This window comes from Spinacia oleracea, chromosome 5 (assembly GCF_020520425.1).
Source record: "Spinacia oleracea cultivar Varoflay chromosome 5, BTI_SOV_V1, whole genome shotgun sequence".
Lineage (NCBI taxonomy): Eukaryota > Viridiplantae > Streptophyta > Magnoliopsida > Caryophyllales > Amaranthaceae > Spinacia > Spinacia oleracea.
This window is the reverse complement of record NC_079491.1, coordinates 74,549,030-74,560,312: the sequence shown is the minus strand read 5'-3', so window position 1 is coordinate 74,560,312 and position 11,283 is coordinate 74,549,030.

Below are 11,283 nucleotides of genomic sequence, written 5' to 3'. Positions count from 1 at the left end.
TTTTGAGAATGGGGTTAGCGTGTGGAAGATATGAATATCTTTGTGTAGGCTTTTGAGTGGTCTGAGGCGTGGGCTGGGAATGATGGTGTTCTATTTTATGGATGTATTTTTTGAGCAACATTTTGAATTTGATTTCCTTTTTGATTTCTTTGGGTTGCATGGGTTAGACCCTTATGTTGTGGCAATATGATAGTATGGCTTTCTTTGGGATTTTTTTTTTTTTGATGAGTTTCGATGTCACGATTTCAAGACCGAGTGGGCCTTGTTATTTGGGCCTAGATGTTAAGTTATGATACATATGACAATTCATAAATCATGCGGAAAAACCATAAAGCCAGGAAAGCATATTATTTACACATAATCATTTAGCATAGTTTAGATGCATACTCTTTGTTGCGTGCCTTCCCTAGCTGCGCCCGAACCGAACAAGAACAAGTCTTTAGGACTCCAAGTGTCGTCCCTCCGTAGATAGTCCACAGCACGTCCGGATCCGCCTTAAGCTTGACCAACTAGGATCGCCCTTAAGCTTGATCATTATCTAATAGTTTTAGGAATTAATCACACTTCGAATCCTGATTGCTTCAGGATTCCCGCACAAGCAATGCACGAGCACCGTACACCCGCGCAAGCCTTGCGGCCCACGCTAGGCGCACAGCGCTCGGCCCACTGCTGTGCTCCGCGCGCGCGCCCAAGGCCTTGGCTGGGCCTGGCCTTGCGCTGGGCCTGGTCGAGGCTTTGGCGTGCGCTGGTGTGCGTTGGCTCGCTGGGCGACGGCCTGGCTTCGTGCTGGGCCTTCGTCTAGCGGGTCTCGTCCGATGCTAATTCGTACGATACGCTTCCGATTAAATTCCCGATTCCGGAATTCATTTCCGATACGAACAATATTTAATATTTCCGATTCCGGAATCAATTTCCGTTTCGAACAAATATTTAATATTTCCGTTTCCGGAATTATTTTCCGATTCCGATAATATTTCCGATTCTGACAATATTTCCGTTTCCGGCAATATTTCCGATTCTGGCAATATTTCCATTTCCGATAATATTTTCCGATACGTACCATGTTTCCGTTTCCGGTAACATCTACGACTTGGATAATATTTATATTTCCGATACGATCCATATTTCCGTTTCCGGCAATATCATCGTTTCCGGAGTATTCATTTCTTGCCTGTGACGATCTCAGCTCCCATTGAAACCAAGATCCATCGATTTCGAATATCCATAGATGGAGTATCTAATGCCATTTAAATACTTGATCCGTTTACGTACTATTTGTGTGACCCTACGGGTTCAGTCAAGAGTAAGCTGTGGATTAATATCATTAATTCCACTTGAACTGAAGCGGCCTCTAGCTAGGCATTCAGCTCACTTGATCTCACTGAATTATTAACTTGTTAATTAATACTGAACCGCATTTATTAGACTTAACATAGAATGCATACTTGGACCAAGGGCATTATTTCCTTCAGTCTCCCACTTGGACAAGTGTGCATTTCCTAATTCCTTTGTCGCTCGATGCTTGCTCTTGAACATAAGGTAAGAGTTGTCATCCTTATTATGTCCAGAGGTGTTTCTCGGTTTCAGAGTTCAACTGATCAAATAAACAGATAATCATAGCCTATGATTCATCCGAGCACGGCCATGCATTTCACAGTTTCTAGCTCTCCGAGTGGCCTTGTACAACTTTTAAGCATCTCATCCCGATTTATGGGAGGACAATCCCAATCTTGTGATCTTGAGATTAGACTTCGTTTGATAGGTGATTACCTGAGCGTTGCCTTTATAGCCTCCTTTTACGGTGCGACGGTTGGTCAACGTCAAAGCAACCAGTTCTCAAACAAGTAATCTCAAATCACTCAGGTATTGAGGATTTAGTGTCTAATAATTTTAATGAAATTTACTTATGACAGATTTTCATCTCTTACAGTAAAGTTTCATAGGTCTTGTCCGATACTAGTCTTCCCAAAGTAAGTATCTACGCAAATGATTATGACATTGCCATGTCCACATAGTTCAAGAAACAGAACTACTAGTCATCTTGCATTCTAATCGTCTAACGTTTTCTATGCGTCCAATTTTATAGAAAACTCCGACTAGGGACCATTTTCAACCTTTGACATTCAAGTTCACTTGATAGACATTTCTTAGTCACAGGACTGGTCCTGACAGTCTATCTTGAATATATCGTCAAATTGAAGGGACTCATCATTTAATAAACCACAAATTAAATGGAAAAATGAATTCTTTTCATTTATTGTGAATGATTAACCAATAATGTTTTACAAAGATTTAAACTCTAAAACTTTAAAACATTAAACAGAGACATCAAAGCCATTCTCCAATATGCTTGATTCCCATAGCTGCAGTGTGCGAGTTGTGCTTCGCCTGCGGCAGAGGTTTAGTCAATGGATCTGATATGTTGTCATCAGTTCCAATTTTGCTTATCTCGACTTCTTTTCTTTCAACGAACTCTCGTAGAAGGTGAAATCTACGAAGTACATGCTTGACTCTCTGGTGGTGTCTAGGCTCCTTTGCCTGTGCAATAGCTCCGTTATTGTCACAATACAGGGCTATTGGTCCTTTAATGGAGGGGACTACACCAAGTTCTCCTATGAACTTCCTTAGCCATATAGCTTCCTTTGCTGCTTCATGTGCAGCAATGTACTCCGCTTCAGTTGTAGAATCCGCAATGGTGCTTTGCTTAGCACTTTTCCAGCTTACTGCTCCTCCGTTGAGGCAGAAGACAAACCCAGACTGTGAACTGAAATCATCTTTGTCGGTTTGGAAACTTGCGTCCGTATAGCCTTTAACAATTAATTCATCATCTCCACCATAGACCAGGAAGTCATTTTTGTGCCTTTTCAGGTACTTCAGAATGTTCTTGGCAGCAGTCCAATGCGCCTCTCCTGGGTCTGACTGGTATCTGCTCGTAGCACTGAGTGCGTACGCAACATCCGGGCGTGTACATATCATAGCATACATTATTGAACCAATCAATGATGCATATGGAATCCCATTCATTCGTCTACGCTCATCAAGTGTTTTTGGGCACTGAGTCTTGCTTAGAGTCATTCCATGAGACATGGGTAGGTAGCCTCGCTTGGAGTCTGCCATCTTAAACCTATCAAGCACCTTATTGATATAAGTGCTTTGACTAAGTCCAATCATCTTTTTAGATCTATCTCTGTAAATCTTGATGCCCAATATGTACTGTGCTTCTCCTAGATCTTTCATCGAAAAACATTTCCCAAGCCAAATCTTGACAGAGTTCAACATAGGAATGTCATTTCCGATAAGTAATATGTCGTCGACATATAATACTAGGAAAGCAATTTTGCTCCCACTGACCTTCTTGTATACACAAGATTCGTCTGCGTTCTTGATGAAACCAAAGTCACTGACTGCTTCATCAAAACGTATATTCCAGCTCCTGGATGCCTGCTTCAATCCGTAGATTGACTTCTTTAGCTTGCATACCTTTTTAGCATTCTTTGGATCCTCAAAACCTTCAGGCTGTGTCATAAACACAATTTCTGTTAAAACGCCGTTTAAGAAAGCAGTTTTGACATCCATCTGCCATATTTCGTAATCGTAATATGCAGCGATTGCTAACATTATCCGAATAGACTTTAGCATTGCAACTGGTGAAAAGGTTTCATCGTAATCCACACCGTGGACTTGCCTGTAACCTTTTGCAACCAATCTAGCTTTGAAAACTTCAAGTTTCCATCCTTGTCCTTTTTCAGTTTGAAAACCCATTTGCTTCCAATGGCTTGGTAGCCATCTGGCAAATCGACCAAATCCCATACTTGGTTTTCAGACATGGAGTCTAATTCAGATTGCATGGCTTCTTGCCATTGCTTGGAGCTAGGGCTCGTCATAGCTTGTTTGTAAGTCGCAGGTTCATCACTTTCAAGTAATAGAACGTCATAGCTCTCGTTCGTCAAAATACCTAAGTACCTTTCCGGTTGAGATCTATATCTTTGCGATCTACGAGGGGTAACATTTCTAGATTGACCATGATTCTCACCAGATTCTTCTAAAGATCTCTGAGTTTCATCCTGAATGTCATCTTAAGCATTCTCTAGAGTTTGTTGTTCGACTCGAATTTCTTCGAGGTCTACTTTTCTCCCACTTGTCATTTTGGAAATGTGATCTTTCTCCAAAAAGACACCATCTCGAGCAACAAACACCTTGTTCTCATATGTATTGTAGAAGTAATACCCCTGTGTTTCCTTTGGATAGCCCACAAGGATACATTTGTCAGATTTTGGATGAAGTTTGTCTGAAATTAATCATTTGACGTATACTTCACATCCCCAAATCTTAAGAAAAGACACATTTGGAGGCTTTCCAAACCATAATTCGTATGGAGTCTTTTCGACAGCTTTAGACGGAGCTCTATTTATAGTGAGTGCAGCTGTATTTAGTGCATGTCCCCAAAATTCTAATGGAAGTTCGGCCTGACCCATCATTGACCTGACCATGTCTAGCAAGGTTCTGTTCCTCCGTTCCGACACACCGTTCCATTGTGGTGTTCCTGGAGGAGTCAATTCTGATAGAATTCCACATTCTTTCAGATGGTCATCAAATTCATAGCTCAGATATTCACCGCCTCTATCGGACCGCAGTGCCTTAATCTTCTTGCCTAATTGATTCTCTACTTCACTCTGAAATTCCTTGAATTTGTCAAAGGATTCAGACTTATGCTTCATTAGGTAGACATAACCATACCTACTGAAGTCATCAGTGAAAGTGATAAAGTAGCTGAAACCACCTCTAGCATTTGTACTCATTGGTCCACATACATCTGTATGGATTAAACCCAATAGTTCATTTGCTCTTTCTCCAACTTTAGAGAAAGGTTGCTTTGTCATTTTGCCAAGTAAACATGATTCGCATTTACCATAATCCTCTAAGTCAAATGGTTCTAGAATTCCTTCCTTTTGAAGTCTTTCTAAGCGTTTCAAGTTTATATGGCCTAATCGACAATGCCACAGATAGGTGAGATCTGAATCATCCTTTTAGGCCTTTTTGGTATTTATGTTATATACTTGTTTGTCGTGATCTAATAAATAAAGTCCATTGACTAATCTAGCAGATCCATAAAACATCTCTTTAAAATAAAACGAACAACTATTGTCTTTTATTAAAAAGGAAAATCCCTTAGCATCTAAGCAAGAAACTGAAATGATGTTTTTAGTAAGACTTGGAACATGGAAACATTCTTCCAGTTCCAAAACTAGCCCGGAGGGCAACGACAAATAGTAAGTTCCTACAGCTAATGCAGCAATCCGTGCTCCATTTCCCACTCGTAGGTCGACTTCACCCTTGCTCAACTTTCTACTTCTTCTTAGTCCCTGTGGATTGGAACATAAGTGTGAGCCACAACCTGTATCTAATACCCAAGAAGTTGAATTAGCAAGTATACAGTCTATAACGAAAATACCTGAAGATGGAACGACTGTTCCGTTCTTCTGATCTTTCTTTAGCTTTAGACATTCTCTTTTGTAATGGCCTATTCCATCACAATAAAGACAGCTTGATGTGGACTTGTCCTGCTTTGATTTAGCATTGCCCTTGGACTTTCCACTTTTCTTGAACGGTCTCCTTCTAGCCTTGAGTAAATCTTTGGCTTCACAGTCCAGTATTATTTCAGCCTTTCTGACAAGGTGAACAAATTCTGCAACTATTTCTTCTCTTGGTTCACTTAGGTATAGTTGCTTGAAGCGACCAAACCCACTGTGTAGTGAATTGAGCAAGATAGAGACTGCCATCCTTTCGCTTATTGGTGTTCCTAGTAGACTTAGGCGATCAAAGTATGAACGCATAAGATCCACATGGAATCTCAGAGGGACGCCTACCCTCTGTTTAGTGCGAAGGAGCTGAACATGTGTTTCTTGGACCTCCATCCTATAACACCTATTGGGAGAACTAACCTTTAGACCAGACATTGATTCAATCAACTCATGGACGTTCAGGTCCCTGTCCTCCGTGCTTCCACGACAGATATCCCTCAGATTCTTGATGAGCGTAAAAGGTTCATAGGCTACAAACCTTTTAGCCCAATCATCAGGGATATTGTTCAGCATGAGACTCATAACCTTTTTAAGATCCGCATCCCAGGCGTAAAAATCTCTCAGGGGTCATGTCTCTGGCATAGTAGCTTGGCATGGGATGTGACAGTACATACTCAAGTCCATTGAGTTTGACTATTTCAACTAGCTTAGCTTCCCATTCAAGAAAATTTGCCAGGTTCAGCTTGACCATAAGCTCAGAACCCATGATGATGTTTTGATTGTTGTTTGCCATATTAAAACTACAATTGAAAAGAATAAACAAATAAATAACCATTCACAGTTTCTCTTAATAAACTTAAATCCTAGCATACATGCATAATTCAATGTTTATTAAGCATTTTATTCAAGTTATGTGTTCCGGCAGGTGTGAATAAAATGATTCCAAGATCCTAAAATCATTGAAGAACTAAGCACAGTTTGTCGACTTAATCCTAGAACATCTTAGGTAAGCAAAAGCCTTTTGCTAATAGTCTAGAAACTATTCTTGGTTGATAGGTACGTCTAAGAACTTATTAGGTAAACCTATCGATTTTGCCACGACATAAAAGGACTCCTTACTTATATCGTTGAGTTTCACCAAAACTAACATGAACTCACAATTATTTGTGTACCTTGCCCCTTTAGGACCAATAAGTAACACCTCGCTGAGCGAAAACTATTACTAGATTGATGTAAAGGAAATCCAAGTAAGTGTATATTTTGGCATGGCACCTTTTAACTTAATTTTTAAGTTTGGAACTTAAGGCTCTTACTATGTTGGTTAGATTTTAAGTGAACTAAAATCCTTAATCATGCAACATAATCAAGCCACAATCTTATGCATTATTAAGACATATTTAAAGCAATAAATAACTTAAAGCATGCATAAGATAAATGTGATCTAGTATGGCCCGACTTCATCTTGAAGCTTTGACTTCAAAGTCCAGCTTGAAAATCTCCGTGGGAGGCACCATTTTCTTCAAATAGGATAAGCTATAATTAAAACTAATTACAACTATTTGATGGTACGCAGACCATATTTGAATTGAAAAACAACTTTGGTACTTTAGACCAATTACATTCAAATTAATGGTGCGCAGACCATATTTTTTATCCTATTTGGGCCATACTAGTCACTTCATAACCTGCAAAACAGTACATATACAATATATACCATTCACCCATTCATTATCATGAATGGCCCACATAGCTGGTTAGTAAAACACATTATGCATCACGTAAACATTTGCAGCAATTAATCAAGGGCACCAATAATCTACCAATTATTCAGTCCTTATTAATTCTAATCAAGTTGTTTTAACCTTAAGGATTTGTAGACCTAATCAAGAGTTTATGACTAAAAGGGCTCCCACTTAAACCAATAAATTCATATGCTTTACTAATTTTAAACATAAAAATGTATTTCTAGTCTAACCGGAAACATACAAATTTAATTAAAATTTAAAGCTCATATAAATTTATAATTGAATCCAAAAAGTTTAACTTAATTTCAGTCGTATTTAAATTAATTCATGATTTTAATTTTAGTAAAATAATTAGAATAAATAGAATTTATTATAATTACAATATTCAAAATTAAAATCCAAGAAAATAATTTAAATTATTAATTTTAAAATTAATTAAAATTACGTAAACTGAAAATTTCAAATTAAACATTCAAAACGATCTAATCGCAACGCAAACACCCTACGCATCGCACGCCCATGGGCCACACGCACACAACCATCGCTGGCCATGTGCGCGCAGCCCATGCGCTCGTCGCATAGCTGCTGCATCTTCCCATCGCAAGCCATCGCACAAGTGGTGCTCGCTGCGCGCGCGCCATCGCTCGCTGTGTGCGCTCGCCAGCGCTTGCTGCGCGCGCTCCAGCGCTTGATGCACGCGAGTCATCGCTCGCTGTGCGCGAGCAATTGCGCGCTGCGCGCGATCAGCGTTGGGCGCAGCGCTCGTGGCACGCGAGCTTGCGCTCGCTGCGCGCGAGGCTGCGCGCGCTTGCGCGAGGCAGTGCGCGTTGTGGCGCAGCTCGCTTGCTGCCCACACGCGACTGCCATGCCTTGCCTTCGCCCATGCCCATTCATCCAAAGCTCGTGGCCCACGACACAAGGCAGGGCTGCTGCCTTGTGCTCGTGCACCATGCCCTTGCTCATTGCATTCGTGCCGCACGGGCGACGAGCTCCCTTGCTCGTCGTCGCATGCCCGCACTATACAACACCCCTTAAGGGTAACACGAAGCGTCCATTGCTTTGTGCGTGCAAGTTATATGAACGAATCGCATAAAAATTTAAAATTTATATTTAAAATTAATGACAAATTAATAAATAATATTAATTTCATAATTTTAGGGCGAAAAATCGAAAATTTATTATTCAATTGATTTCCGATTATTATGGATTCAAGCCTAGGTCATAAAAAAAATTTAAAATTTAACATAAATTTACAATTTTTATGGTGGTTTTTAATCATAGGTATCTAATTAAATTATAATTAATTATGAAAATCAAATTAATTCTAAATTATTCTAATTTTCAACAAATTAATCATAATTACAAATTAGATTGCATAATTAACAAGGCTAGGCATTCAAACTTGTTAAACATATACAGTAGGTCAATCAAAAATTCAAGATTTATCAACAAGAATCGCAAATATTTAATTTAACATCTTAAATTTACGAAATTTTGCATTCGAAAAACTAAAACCTTCGAAAGGTCATAGTTAGGCTTCGAATTTGAGAATTCTGGGTTCGGCAGAAAAGTATTATTTTTGTCAAAATTTTAGAATGCCTTTTACATGCGGAATTGACACAAAAATCACTCGATTTGGATGAGTAACGAAGAAACTGCCGAAAAACTGCGTACGTATAATTAAATAAACGCAATTTGCAATTAACTAACAATTACGAAAATTAATCACCCCTTTTAATTCTTGCAAATTTGTAATATTTAACCATGTTCATGCAATTTAGATTATGAAAATAATAAGAGGCTCGTGATACCACTGTTAGGTTATGATACATATGACAATTCATAAATCATGCGGAAAAACCATTTAGCCAGGAATACATATTATTTACACATAATCATATAGCATAGTTTAGATGCATACTCTTTGTTGCGAGCCTTCCCTAGCTGCGCCCGAACCGAACAAGAACAAGTCTTTAGGACTCCAAGTGTCGTCCCTCCGTAGATAGTCCACAGCACGTCCGGATCCGCCTTAAGATTGACCAACTAGAATCGCCCTTAAGGTACTAAAGAATTTTGGCACTTATAGTCAAGAAATGTGTCTGAATTTTCTCTCAAAAACTCACTTTGAATACTTGAATAATCTCTGAAAATATGTGACCCTAGGCACTTATTTATAGAGTTATGGAAAGGGTTTTGGAATCCTATTAGGATACTAATTTATTTAATTATAACCCTAGTACGATTCTAATTAAATAATCATTATCTAATAGTTTTAGGATTTAATCACACTTCGAATCCTGATTGCTTCAGGATTCCCGCACAAGCAATGCACGAGCACCGTACACCCGCGCAAGCCTTGCGGCCCACGCTAGGCGCACAGCGCTCGGCCCAGGGCTGTGCTCCGCGCGCGCGCCCAAGGCCTTGCCTGGGTCTGGCCTTGCGCTGGGCCTGGTCGAGGCTTTGGCGTGCGCTGGTGTGCGTTGGCTCGCTGGGCGACGACCTGGCTTTGTGCTGGGCCTTCGTCTAGCGGGCCTCGTCCGATGCTAATTCGTACGATACGCTTCCGATTAAATTCCCGATTCCGGAATTCATTTCCGATACGAACAATATTTAATATTTCCGATTCCGGAATCAATTTCCGTTTCGAACAAATATTTAATATTTCCGTTTCCGGAATTATTTTCCGATTCCGATAATATTTCCGATTCTGACAATATTTCCGTTTCCGGCAATATTTCCGATTCTGGCAATATTTCCATTTCCGATAATATTTTCCGATACGTACCATGTTTCCGTTTCCGGCAACATCTACGACTTGGATAATATTTATATTTCCGATACGATCCATATTTCCGTTTCCGGCAATATCATCGTTTCCGGAGTATTCATTTCTTGCCTGTGACGATCTCAGCTCCCACTGAAACCAAGATCCGTCGATTCCGAATATCCATAGATGGAGTATCTAATGCCATTTAAATACTTGATCCGTTTACGTACTATTTGTGTGACCCTACGGGTTCAGTCAAGAGTAAGCTGTGGATTAATATCATTAATTCCACTTGAACTGAAGCGGCCTCTAGCTAGGCATTCAGCTCACTTGATCTCACTGAATTATTAACTTGTTAATTAATACTGAACCGCATTTATTAGACTTAACATAGAATGCATACTTGGACCAAGGGCATTATTTCCTTCACTAGAGTGGGCCGCCCCTTTGTTTTTTTATTTGCAAGTACGTTTGGTCCTTATTTAGTGTTAGAATAAAAGTTTTTTAGGAGAAATCTTACGCCTTTATTAATTTGGAAAGTAAGGAAAACACACTGAAATTAACCTATATTCTAAGGGGTCTTAGGACCATCTAAAGCCTTTATTTTTTTTTTCTATCAATCTAAAGAACTACTAGGCGCTTTTTACTAAGGTGCACTATATGGCTCAAGCCTTGGGTTTAGTCTCGTAAAACTTTGGTCCTTCACCGGTACTCATCTTGAATTCTATTCCGTTTGTGTTGACCCACTGACATGTCTTCACCCATCCGTTCTCGGCCTCTTCTAGTGTTGACGCAGGAGAGATTAACCGGGTTGGATCGAAACCTTCATCTTGTAAAGCTAGGGTAGCCCGGGTTGGGATGTGTTGCCCCTGTTGTAGGCGTTGCTTTTGTATGCGGGCTTACTTTGTATTGTTTTTGCGAGGTCATCATCGATCTTTATTCCCACATCATAAACTCTTTTGAAAGTGTCAAGTCCCAGGTACCTAAGGTGTTGTCTGTAAGCCGGGTCCAGGTTGTCAATGAATTTTTGGACCAATTCTGTTTCGGGAGGCCTATTGATTAGTTGGGCCGCCTGGTCCCTCCATCTAGCAAAGTAGGTTGTGAGACCTTCATTTTTCTTTTGGAAGAGGACTTCCAGCTCGCGCATGGTGACTTGAAAATCCATGTTCGACGAGTATTGCTTGATGAAAACATTGACAAAGTCTTCCCAAGTGGGGAAGAGCTTAGGGTCCTGGTGGTAGTACCATTT